A 13,427-nucleotide genomic window follows, 5' to 3' on the forward strand; every position below is an offset into this window, starting at 1 on the left:
AGACAGTTTTACAACTTCCTTCTGAGCCTGCTGCATGATACGTTTTCAATTATGATGGGCAAAATCTCTTTTCAGTTCTAACAATTTGCATGCACAAACTCTCACAGCTTGGAAGTGCCACAAAACTAAAACCATTTTTGTTAGGGGTGTTAGGTACCCCTAATCTAAAGACTTGCATCCCTTAATAGGAAGAAATTAGTTGCACATCTGAATGAACTCCTTTATCTTCTAAATAAAAACTGGAAGAAATGCAGATGCTGTAAACCAGAAACAAAAACAGGAATTGCTGGAAAAGCTCAGCAGGTCTGGCAGCATCCGTGGAGAGGAATCAGAGTTAATGTTTTGGGTCCAGTGACCTTTCCTCGCAGTTCTGGCGTCACAACGACGCCACCTGGAAACTGGAGGAGCAGCACCTCATATTCCGCCTTGGGAGCCTACAACCCAATGGGTCTCAATGTGGACTTCACTAGCTTCAAAATCTCCCCACCCCCAGCCTCATCCCATGACCAACCCTCTCTCTCATCCCCGCCTCCTTGACCTGACACAACCTGTCCATCTTCTCTCCCACCTGTCCGCCCCTCCCACTTCACTGACCAATCCCCACCACTACCTCCTGCACTCACCTATCACCATCCCACCTACCTTCCCCAGCCTGACACCCCCCTCTATTTATTTCAGAGCTCCCTTTCCCTCCCCCATTTCTGAAGAAGGGTCCCAACCCAAAACATCAGCTTTCCCTGCTCCTCTGATGCTGCGTGGCCTGCTGTGTTCCTCCAGCTCCACATTGTGTCACTACAATAATACAATTGCCCAAAAACTGGCTTAGGTTCTGAAGTCTATCTAATCCGCATATGTAATGTAAATTTTAATTAAAGTTGAGGAAAAGGTGGGGAGCGTGCCTGTCCTTCTGTGATTTTCTTTTCCAAATACCTAAAGAAACTGTTTAGAATCCCAACACATGCACATACCTAGATCCAGGTACCTTCTCTAAATGCAGTGGGTTCTATTTACAAACAAAATTCTATTAGAGGGGTATGCTGTAGAGATGTTAGGCTGTCAACAGCTGCTATTGGGAATTTGTGAAAAGCCAGTTACTTTCAGAGTGTTTAAATGAGTTACCAAAGGTATGACAGCCAAAAATGAATTCAGTAAACTAACTGATAACCTTTATCAATATTTTTAAGTCCAATCTATTAACTTCAAATTTAAGATTAAAATTTTCTAAAGACAGCTCTTAAACTAACATCCAGGAAATAATCATATTCTTACAACAGTGCAGCACTTTCGCTGCACTGCAGTGGTGTACTGCCCAGGCACAGCTTACACACAGATAATGGCTCAATGTTAGTGGGAGGAATGTCAATTGGTTCCATTAAGGTAGGGGTGTGTGAAAATGTGCAATGTCGGTCAACTTTGCCCCTTTATCAGAAATAAATAGTGACTCCACGCTTTGTCTTCATTCCATTGAGTTCTACAACCATTATCATAATACACTGCTCCAATTTTCCGGGGGGCATGGAATCATTACCTATACTCCCCACCACATATTTCCCTCACTCCCGTGATACTGGAGAGATTATTACACTGTTGAAAAAGGCATCCTGGAATTCTGGGGTCTCTACATTTGAGTTTTGGCACATTTAGAGAATTGCATCAAGATTTGGGCCACATCCATGATAGCTCATCGCTCAGGAGAAAGTGCAATGACCAAAATGATATCCAGCCTTGGGGCACCTCATCATTTTCTTTTCTCTTCTTTCATGGGAAGTATAACATGAGATTTGAACTCACAGAAGGCCCAAAGATCATGAAGCAGGGATTCTTTATTCCACTGGCATCAGGTTATTACAAACAGGAAGGGAAACCCTTCACAATAAGTTCATGGACTAACTTTGTGGGTTACATTGGGCTGAAGAATTCCTTTGTCCATTTATTCTCCTTTCCAATTAAACCTCTCTGCTCCAAAGAGCTCTCTTATTCAGCAAGTCTATTTGATTGGTTCAGCTGCCATCCCGCACCATCGCCACTAGCTGGTGGAGAACTGCTCAGTCGTCCATCACCGTCGCTACCCACTGCTCGAAGTCCCATGACATGGGTATCACTGGCAAGGCCAGCATTTATTGCTTATCCCTAAATGCATTTTTGTAGGTAGTAATGAGCTTGAACTGCTGCACCAGAGTGCTATGAGGAAGGGAGTTCCAGGATTCTGACCCAGTGACAGTAGAGGAACGGGAGCGATTGTTCCAAGTCAGGATGATGATTAGCTTGGAGAGGAACTTGCAGGTTCATGGTGTTTGCACACACATAATCCCCTTGCCCTTCTGGGTGGTAGATGTTTTCAATTTACAAGATGCCGTTAAAGGAGCCTTACCAAGATTTTGCAGTGAATCTTAACAATACACACACTGCTGTCACTGTGAATCAGTAATATAAGGAGGGAATGTTGAAGGTCAAGATCTAGAGGACTATTTTGTCCTGGGCTGTGTTGAGCTTCTTGTGTGCTGTTGGAGCTGCATTCATCCAGGCAAGTTGAGATTATTCCATCGCACTACTGACATGTGGCTTGTAGATGATTGACAGGCAATATGGAGTCAGGTGGTGAGTTATCTGACACAAAACTCCCAGCCTCTAACCCACTCTTGTAGCAAGTGTTTATATTGGGTGATCCAGTTAGCTTCTGGTCAGTAGGAAACTCTAGGAGGTAGATGGCAGAGGACTGAGCAATGGTAATGATGCTGTATGTATTGGAGACATGGATAGATCCTCTTATCTTCCCAAACACTTACAATACGGAAAGTTGCCCAGGTTTTTCCTGTTCACAAAAAGCAAGAAAATCCAACCTGGTCAATTACTGCCCCATCAGCCTACTCTCGATCATCAGTAAAGTGATGGAAGGTGTCATCAACATTGCTATCAAGCAGCACCTGCTCAGCAATAACCTGCTCAGTGACGCCCAGTTTGGGTTCTGCCAGGGCCACTCAGCTCCTGACCTCATTACAGCCTTGGTTCAAACGTGGATAAAAAAACTGAATTGTACATGTGAGGTGAGAGTGACAGCACTTAACATCAAGGCTGAATTTGACCAAATATGGCACAAAAGAGCCCGAGCAAAACTGGTATCAATGGGTACTGGGGGCAAACTCTCTGCTGATTGGAGTCATACCTGACATGTAGGAAGATGGTCGTGATTGTTGCAGGTCAGTCATCTCAGCTCCAGGATATCTCTGCAGGAGTTCCTCAGGGTAGTGTCCTAGGCCCAACCATCTTCAGCTGCTTCATCAGTAACCTTCCCTGGGGATGTTTGCCGATGACTGCACAATGTTCAGCACCATTTGCGAGTCCTCAGTTAATGAAGCAGTCTGATTTCAAATGCTACAAGACCTGGAAATATCCAGACTTGGGCTGACAATACATTTGCACCACACAAATGCCAGGCAATGACCATTTCTAAAAGAAACGATCTAACCACTGTCCCTTGACATTCAATGGTGTTACCATCACTGAATCCCCCACTATCAACATTCTGAGAATTACACTGATCAGAAACTCAAATAGACCTGCCACATAAACATCATGGCTACAACAGCAGGTCAGAGGCTTGGAATACTGTGGTGAGTAACTCACCTCCTGACTCACCAAAGCCTGTTCACCATCTACAAGGCATAAGTCAGGAGTGTGATGCAATATGCCCTACTTCCCTGAAGGAGTGCAGCTTGAACAACACTCAAGAAGCTTGACACCATCTAGGACAAAGCAGCTCACTTGTTTGGAACCACATCCACAAGCATCCACTCCCTCCACCACCGATTCTCAGTAGCAGCAGTGTGTACTATCTACAAGATGCACTACACAAATTTGCCAAAGATCATCTGATAGCACCTTCCAAACCCATGACCACTTCCATCTAGAAGGACAAGGACAGCTGATACATGGGAACACCATCATCTGCAAGTTCCCCTCCAAGCCACTCACCATCCTGACTTGGAACTATATTGCTGTTCACTGTCACTGGAGATCAAAATGTTGGAATTCCTTCCCTAACAGCATTGTAGGTCTACCTGCAGCACATAGACTACAGTGGTTCAAGATGGTAGCTCACCAACACCTTCTCAAAGGCAACTAGAGGCGGACAATACACACTGGCCAAGCCAGTGATGCCCATGTTTCATGACGGAATAAAAAAACTCTAGGGGTTAGGCTTTTTTCTTTAGTGAATCCAAAATTTGAAAAGGATTGATGTTCTTAAAATAACTTACAGTCCAGGCTCCAGACAGTTGGAAAAGGTAGTTCAGGTGTGTGGCGATGGCAGGACAATGAGGCAAGAATACAAAAGTCTTAGCAAAGTGTTAGATGACATTTAAGGAAGGATTCCTCTTGGAGAAAATCACTGGAGTCACATATAGTTAAGGGTGACAGATAGATGTCTCTCCAGGGTGAAACTGGGTTTGAATGACAATCTGATAGCTACATGTCATTGTTAACTGCTACCTTAGTGGGAGGTGATGGCCTAGTGGTATTATCAAAGGACTGTTAATCCAGAGACCCAGCTAATGTTCTGGGTTGAATCCTGCCACAAGCCAATGGTAGAATTTGAATTCAATGAAAATCTAGAATTAGGAGTCTAAGGGTGACCATGAATCCATTGCCAATTGTTGGAAAAACCCATCTGGTTCCTTTAGCAAAGGAAACTGCCATCCTTACCTGGTCTGGCTTATATGTGACTCCAGGCCCACAGCAATGTGGTTGACTCTTAACTGCCCTCTGGGCAATTAGGGATGGGCAATAAATGCTGCCTAGCCAGCAACGCCCTCATCCCGTGAATGAATAAAAAAACTTGCATTTTATTTCCAATTGTTTTTTTTAAAACTGCATTCAATTTTCAATCTGTAAAGAGATTTGAGTTTATATTCAGTGAGTTGTTAGTCTAGGCCTTCCAGATTACAGGGCCAGTAATGTAATCATTAAATTACCCTGACCCAATTGTCTCTGAATAGCCAGTTGAACAAGACCAGCACCTTAGCTGCAAAATGTGAGACTTTGTGGAGCCTGGTGGAACATAACACAGAGGAATTCCCACATATAAATACCAACTACAGTCAAATCTAGCACCTGCAATCACCAGACTGCCACAAAGAATTACAGGATGACTGTAAAGCTCCATTACCACGGCAACCGTATCACAAACCAAATGTAAAACAAATAGTGTGAATAGAAACCAACAGATTGACAAAAACAAACCGTACAATGTAGATAGCAAGGTGTAGAGCTGGAAGAATACAGCAGGCCAAGCAGCATCAGAGAAGCAGGAAAGCTGACGTTTCGGGTCTGGACACTTCTTTTCTTTTCGTTCAGCTCTACACCTTGTTATCTCAGATTCTCCAGCATCGGCAGTTCCTACTATCTCTGCAAAAGCTTTTGAGTTGATATGATTGTTCTTCAGAGAACGGTGCTAAAAATGTCAAATATATCCTGTAATATTGACTCTCGTTCTTTTCTGCACACTGATTTTGCTGAGTATTTCCTGCAAATTCCATTCTTCAAAATAACTTATTTACACAAAGACTCACAACTGGTACTGGAGATGATGAATTGTCAATTCACAAAGCCACCGTGAAGTGGGTTCCAGAAGATGTAAATGAAGCTCCGTACAGTACAAAGCGGAAATGCAGACCTGTAACCACCAGAGAAACTGCAATGACTTTTATTCCTGGCTATTCCCAGGAGGAGGAATGATATAATTGACTACCTAGAGGATTGACAACCCTGCTACATAATGTGTGGGAGTGCAGAGAAACACCATATAGCTGGTCTTCCATTGTCAGGAATCAGAATTCAACAAGAAATGCATCCACCTACACTGCCATATCTAGGTTTTAATAGGTTAAATTGCAATTGTAGAATCATGCTTTTTGGGATTAGACGTCAAGATTTATCCCTTCAGTCAGAAATCTTCCCTTCTTGTTAGAAGGTCTGGACTAATAATCCATTGAATGTTGGCAGATTAAAAATCTAAATTGAATTTAATTGAATTACACAAAAAAATCTGGAAATGCAAAGGCAGAGAAGATATTAACTTTTAAGGAAGGAACAATTAAAAATGGAACAAAAACACTGCCTGAAAGAGAGCCAGTCAGTCAATCAGACAGTTACACATTGCTGTTGCTACCCAATTACACTGCTGCAGGCTCATTGGTTACTGTAAATGAAACACTCAGCTGGAATAAATACCCATTGTGGAGAATCGGAAGAAAGTCACCAGGGCACAGAGCAGTTTAAATGTGGGTAAAAATAAACCCCATTGTATTTTTGTTATTACCAGCAGAATTCTAAGAGCAAAGCTGAGAGAATTATAACTTTCACATAAGCACAAAGCATTAACTCAGACAGCTTCTAATATATTCAGGTGCACTTCCTTAACTGTTTCAAAGCTGGTTCACTGCAGCATGTCTGGATAAAACTGACTTTTTTTATTGGAAAGCAGAATGCAACCACATGTGTGCAATTATTGATTACTATAATATGTCACCAATGCCTTTAAAATTGTGCTTATTGCAGTAATTTCTGATGATGTGATCTTGTATTAATGAAAAGACACACCTCAAAAAATCTGATTTCAAAAAGTACCGTTCAAAACAATTTGTGTGTGTCCAGCTTTCGTGTTTTCCATCATCTCCACAGTCCATTAATTTATTTCCTACAAGCCAATTGGCTTGTATGTGAGATATGGTGATGTAGTTGTAATGTTGCTGGTCTTGCAATCCAGAGACCCAATCTATTGCTCTGAAGAACATGGGTTCAAATCCCACCCTAGTAGCTGGTAAACTTTAAATTCAACTAATAAATCAAAAAAAAAATCTGGAATAAGAGCAAGTCTCTACAACAGTGACCACGAAACCACTATCAATTGTTGTTTAAAAAAATCATCCAGTTCAGTAATGCCTTTCAGGAAAGGAAATCTATCATTCTTTATCTGTTCTGGCCCAAATATGACTCCAAACCCACACTGATGTGGTTCTTAATTGAACTCTGAACTGGCCCAGCAAGCCACTTCCAGTGATACCCACATCCCATGAAAGATTTGTTAAAAAATGTTCCCAAATGATGCTCAGTGGAGGTATCTCTGTTTGGTGGGAGATTCTGAGGAGTTTGAACTGGGGAAAGGTACACATTTACTCTCAGGGAATGTGGAAGGAAGTTTGCGGAAAATCCCTTTGGATCCGTGGATGGTCTGCACTTTTGATGGGCTTGTGGAAATTACGCAATGCTTGTGACTTCCTTACTGGGAAGCATATTTGGAAAGGGGAGGGGGTGGGACAGCCTCTGATGAGGTGAATCCTCAGGTTCCAGGCAGGAGGTAGATTCGGACATTGTGGGTCAATGCTGAACTGAGGCTGGAAGGGAGAAGACTCTCACAAAAACTGCTTGAAACATATTAAGTAGTTGGTTCTCAATCCGAGCTGCTGCACAGGTGAGTGTTTCATCCCCTTGTGCTGATATTTGACCCAAACAAGTAACCCTGACATCCAAGAAAACATAGCAGGAAACATGTTTGAACCCACTTTTGTAATCCAATTTGCAAATCCCTGTCCATATTCTTGGAGAACAATTACAAACAATATACCGAAACTGAAGACAAAACAAAAATCATTTCACATAGACTCCAACTCCAGGAAGAACTGTATCACCATAACTATGGTGATAGCTTCTGAATGAATGCATTAAATTTAAACCTGGGTATTAAAACAGAATGATTTTTTTCTCATGGACTATTCTGAGATTCAATGCATGGAACTTAAAGCACCCAGACAGAAAAAGGCCAAACTGAACTGGATTATGTGATGGTCCTGCTCCTCCTACCCAACTTCATCTTACACTATTGACATAACGTTCTATTTAATAAGATCATAAGAGACAGGAGCAGAAGTAGGCCATTCAGCCCATTGAGTCCACTCTGCCATGCAATGAGATAATGGCTGTTCTAATAATTCTCAAATCTATTTTCCTAGCTTTTGCCCATAGCCCTTGATTTCCTTAATCATTAAAAATCTATCAACCTCAACCTTGAAAATGCTGAATGACCCAGCCTGGACAGCACTCTGTGGTAAAGAATTCTACAGAATTTTCTTTTCTCTTTCTCCATTACGTGTTTATCTAGTTACTCCACAAATATATCTGTACCTCTCACCTTCTTATGAGAATTAGTTCCCTGTTCAGGCCATTCTCTGGATAAAGAGGGTTTTGCTTGTATTTCTTATCGAACTTATTAGTTACTATCTTGTATTTATGACCTCCAGTTTTAGCCTAAACACATGGAAACAGCTTCATAGTCTACCCCATCAAACGTGTTCATTATTTCAAGGACTGCTATCAAGTCACCATCTCAGCCTCCGTTTTTAATATCAGTTCTCAAAAGGCAATGACAACTAAAACCAACAACATCTTTAATATAAAAAATAGAACCGGGAAACATCTGATGGCATCTATGGAAAGAAATACAGAGTTTATGTTTTGAGTCCAATATGACTTCCTAGAAAGTATGCACTTTGATTTTATTTCTGGGTTCCAGCACCTGCAGTGGTTTGCTTTCATTTACCAACAAAATCACATTTCCCTTACAAATTAATGGTAAATTTTAATTCTCTCTCACTTCCCCTCTCCTTCTGTCTTATTCTCCCCTTGTTTGTGTTACTCACAGTCCTCTTCACTTTTTTTTTCTCCTCCCTCAGTCTCTGCACTTCGTTTATAATTCTTTTTATCCAGGTATTTCTTCAACTGCTTTCTTTTAATTTTCTTTGTATTCTTCACATTAGCTGCATAGCCACTCAATCTAAAGATTGCAGAAGAACATTTTAAATGTGAACATTTCAAAATTTACATTAAAGAATTACATCTACTCATGCTAGGTTAACACTCACCAAAAAATTGCACACCATTTAGCTGTATTCTTTACTGATTTCCCCATATTTTACAATGCCTGTCTAATACATAAGTAGATTACACACTGACCATATACTGTACAAATCTAAACCGTACAGATTCCTTGACTGCGCAAATACCAGTGGGTCTGTCCCTTTAACAGCTGAAGAACTGTCAGTGGTTTCACTAACTGTTAGCCCAAACAGAGCATCAAAACCACACCTTTCCTTAAAAAGGGCTGATACCGGAACACTCTCAGCTTCTGTCAACAAATCAGCACTTTCCACATCTGTGTCTCGGCTCAAAACACTTGTCACATTCAAAACACAACAGGCAACAGGTTTACGTTCACAGGAACGCCTCAAATGTGGAAGAAAATCATGATTGTAAAAAAAAAAATCACCAATTTTCTTTTAAAGAGACTACTCTATTTATTGTGAAACTGCTTGACAGGGGTGACCTTATAGAAGTCTTATAAAATCATAAAGGGGCATGGATAGGGTGAATAGTTGAGGTCTTTTCCCCGGGGTAAGGGAATCAAAAACTATGTGGCATAGGTTTAAGGTGAGAGGGGAAAGATTTAGAAGAGACCTAAGGGGTGACTTTTTCACACAGAGGGTGATGCGTGTAAGGAATGAGCTGCCAGAGGAGGTGGTGGAGGCTGGTACAATTACAACATTTAAAAGGCAGCTGGATAGGTATGTGAAGGGAAGGGTTTAGAAGGATATCAGCCAAATGCTGGCAAATGGGACTAGATTTATTTAGAATATCTGGTCAGCATGGACAAGTTGGACTGAAGGGTCTGTTTCTGTTTCTGTACTGTACGACTGAATGACTCTATGACTATTACAGAAGTTCCTGTGGTATTTTACCATGCTGTTGCAAAGCTATAGGCTTCTTATAGCTATAAAGATGCAAGGGGTGGAATATCTGAAGCAATGGAGTCTGCAAATGACAGTACATTTTATCCAAACACTCAAAGCTTGTGGCTTTTATTGCCCTCCCACCCTCCTGACCATACCTCAGCACAAAACCAAATTGAATTCAGGTTATAAAATATTGTGATATCACCTGGTCTTCCTCTCATCCTGCCTCATTCCCTCCAGCACCAATGTCATCCATTTGAAACTGGGGGTTGAAAGCCAACAAGACCGGGGTCTGTGTGCAGACACAAGAGGAAACAGGATAATTTCTCCTGGCTCTGAGAAGTTAAGGGGAGGGGTTCAAAATTACCTGGATTTGAGGAGGTCTTTTTCCTGGGTGGGGGGGGGAGTCCAAAACTAGAGGGAATACGTTAATGGCGAGAAGGGAAAGATTTAAAAAGGACCTGAGGGGTAACTTATTCACGCAGAGGGTGGTGCATGTATGGAATAAGCTGCCAGAAGAAGTGGTGGCAGCTGGTGCAATTACAACATTTAAAAGGCATATAGATGGGTATAAGAATAGGAAGGGTTTAGAAGAATATGAGCCAAATGTTGGCAAATGGGACTAGGTCAGACTTGACAAATTGGACCGAGGGGTCTGTTTCTGTGCTGTGTAAATCTATGGCTCTAAATGCAGAGAAACTATTTCCCCTGGCAGATGATTCCGTGACCAGAGTTCACTGACCTAAGGTAATAATTGGCAAAAGAACCCGAGGAGAGATGAGAAAGTTAGGTATTTTTGCATTGAGAATAGATATTAGTCAGAAAGTACTTCAGTGAGGGTAACAGGAGCAGACTGAACAGATCCAAAAGGGAGAGATAGTAGGAACTGCAGATGCTGGAGAATCCGAGATAACAAGGTGCAGGGCTGGATGAACACAGCAGGCCAAGCAGCATCATAGCAGCAGAGAGGCTGACGTTTCAGGCCTAGACCCTTCATCAGAAAAAGGGAACTGGATATGTACTTTTAAAAAGGACATGAACAATTGTAGAGCTATTAGGAGAAAGGGAGTGAGACCAAAGTAGTTCCAAATAGCCAACACGACCTTGTCAGACAAAATGGTCTCTTCTGAGCTGTAAGATCCTATGATTGTATCAGTTCATCAGCTGTTAGTAAAGGATTTCATTTCTGCATCCGTCCTTACACAGTTCCCGAATGTAAGATTTAATGGCAGTGGAAGAAGACACTTACCATTATCTACAAGCCCATATACAGCCAGCCAGTGACAATGTAGTATTCCTTCTGTGGGATCTGTTAGATACCTGCCACTTGCTGAGAAGATTTTTTTTAGCTGGGTTGCACCATAGGGAGGGTATTCCTGAGAAGCTTGACTTTAATCCCTGAATCCCCTCCTAGGCTAATGTCCTGTCAGCATTCACATTGTCCCCAATGTGTGGAACACTTAGACGTTTCTGCTGTAAAAGCTGATCCTTATATCTACCATGCAGCCTCCCAAGGTGATGCACAACGTAGGAAGATAAGGAAGTGTTAATGATCAGATCCTGTTACTCTGAGGTTATCATGAAGGCTCCACCTTCTCAACCACGCTCCTCGCCTGAGTCATGGTAACCCTCAGGGTTAAATTCACTACCTGTCATCTCTGTCTAGTGAGACAGTACCTTATAGAATCATAGAATCCCTACAGTGTGGAAGCAGGCCATCTGGCCCATTGAGTCCACACCGATCCTCTGAACAACATCCCAATCATACACACTCCCCCTACCCTATCCCTGTGACCCTGCATTTACCATGGTTAACCCACGAGCCTGCACAGCCCTGAACACTATGGGGCAATTTAGCATGGCCAATCCACCTAACCTGTACATATTGGAGTGTGGTCCCCTGGTGATTATACCTTTACAAAGTGCAGAGCAACAATTAAACAATTACTGGATATTAAGGGATAAGATTTAACTACAGCAGATGCCTTAAACATGCTGAAGAAATTATAACAATGACATAATGATTTAAGTCTGACCTCTGCATTTGTCCCACCTCTTCTGCACTACCCAGTCATTCACCATAATATTGATGACCATGCCTTCAGCTATCTTGGCTCCAGAATTCCCTTCATAAACTTCATCGTCTCATCACAAAAATCCTCATTAAAATCTCACTCTTTAGCCAGGCTTCAAACCAATTGTTGTACTTTCTCTGTCTTTGGCTTAGCATCAATCCCACTCTGATTATGCTCTTGTGAAACATGTAGGACTGCTGTTCTTAAAAGGTGCTACATAAATACAGGTTGACGCTATCATTACTCCAGGCTTCAGTCGATTTATTCAAAATGGGGTAACAATTCTGCTCCCAAAACAGCACTGTCCAATAGAAATTGCTGACTAGCCATATATGAAGTTAAAACATATTCTGCTGTAGTCACATGCACTTATTCTAGTGAGAAAGTCTTTGCACACTCACACTACACAAGTAAATGTACTTTGTGTGTGTGAGTGTATTTACTTAATGACAGTCTACCATCATTAACAAAGGAAGGAAAGCACTCACAAAGTGCCCACACATTCCATTTTATTGCATGTCTAACAACAATGCAGACTACTCATTTTTCATCACAATTGCAATGAACCACATCTTGATTCTCAGTTAACTGTATGTGACCAGCAGGCAATAAATGAGACACGCTGCACTAAAACAGAAGGAATGCCCAATGCTTGTCTGCTGTTCCAGTAACATTCACTTGCAGGTTTGCTCTTTGGTTTCAAACTGATGAAAAAGGAAAATGCTTTCTAGTGTGCACAATGCCACCTGGTGCCTGAAATCTTTATTTGAAATTAGCAGTGAGTCCAGAACAATGTACATCTTCAGTCACTGGTTCTCAACCTTTGTATCTTACAGACTAACAACCACTTTATCAAAAACAAAAACCTCGTCCCGTTACCATGTAAAAACAAAACACCATTTTTCCCAAGGTATGTATTTTTGCTTTTAAGCATTACATTAATCATTAATGGAAATTTTTAAGGACATTAAAAATAGCAATGATTTTGCCGAAAATACGTTAAATTTTTAGAAAACCAAATTGAAATCACGATTTAATCATCAGTGAGAAGCCAGTGGTTGCATTTCATTGGCAAGCCTGTCAATTCTTGAGATCATACCCAGATAACCAGTTGAAAAGTACTTTGTTAAGTTTACCTTTCTAGCATTTCCAACAGCATACATTTTCATTCCATCTGGAGTATTTGGACTTCTGTTTCAGCCTCTGCCATGTTCACAATCCTAGACTTTTTGATGGCAGTAGTTCTGGTTGCATTGAGCAAATGTGTACAGTTTGGGTCTACTGTGACAACAAGGTGCAGGGCTGGATGAACACAGCAGGCCAAGCAGCATCATAGGAGCAGAGAGGCTGACGTTTCGGGCCTAGACCCTTCATCAGAAAAGGGGGAGGGGAAGGGGGTTTTGAAATAAATAGGGAGAGAGTGGGAGGCGGATAGAAGAGGGATAGAGGAGAGGATAGGTGGAGAGGAAACAAACAGGTCGAAGAGGCGGGGATGGAGCCAGGAAAGGTGAGTGTAGGTAGGCAGTTAGGAAGGGGATAGGTCAGTCCAGGGAGGACGGACAGGTCAAGG

Source organism: Rhincodon typus, chromosome 1 (genome assembly GCF_021869965.1).
Source record: "Rhincodon typus isolate 14 chromosome 1, sRhiTyp1.1, whole genome shotgun sequence".
In the NCBI taxonomy this organism is placed as follows: Eukaryota; Metazoa; Chordata; class Chondrichthyes; order Orectolobiformes; family Rhincodontidae; genus Rhincodon; species Rhincodon typus.